Genomic DNA, 606 nt, shown 5'->3' with positions numbered 1-606 from the left:
GGGGGGGGGGGGGGGGGGGGGGGGGGGGTACTTGTGCAGGCGAATTTTTATTTACGGTGGCAATGGAGGTAGAGACAGCATGGAATTTTTATTCATTTTACAGGGCACACGGGGAAATGAACGGGAAAAAAAAACATTGTGACCAATGACCGGTATCCGCGCGGTCATGCGAAACGAAAAAATATCACAAGCGCCAGGGGCGAGGGGAGGCGAAGACCAAAGTGAAAAAAAAAAAAGAATAATGGAATGGTAAAAATAGAGGAGTGGTATTAGCTAGACGATCGGACAAGAGGGGTAAAGGAGTGATGAGGGAGGTCGCACTGAGCTTCGGCATACAAATCGAAAGTTTTTCACAAAATGGCCGTCACAAGTCTGACGGCTTCACCCTTTTCCCCGTCTCTCTCTTTCCTCGTTGTCCCTCGGCACTCGTGATTTTCCTCACTTTCCACACCGCCACAAATATGGCGCCTCTACCCGCTTTCTCAACGCCCTATCTACTATACACCAGTTTTCCTCTCCACCCCACACCCCAGTCTACTTCATCCCCCTCGCCGACACGACTAGGACGTCTATACGACGACGATGACGACTCCCCCCCCCCCCCCC

Source organism: Diachasma alloeum, unplaced genomic scaffold (assembly GCF_001412515.2).
Source record: "Diachasma alloeum isolate Michigan unplaced genomic scaffold, Dall2.0 Dall_scaffold_00271, whole genome shotgun sequence".
NCBI classification, from domain to species: Eukaryota; Metazoa; Arthropoda; class Insecta; order Hymenoptera; family Braconidae; genus Diachasma; species Diachasma alloeum.
This window is presented reverse-complemented; position numbering follows the sequence as displayed.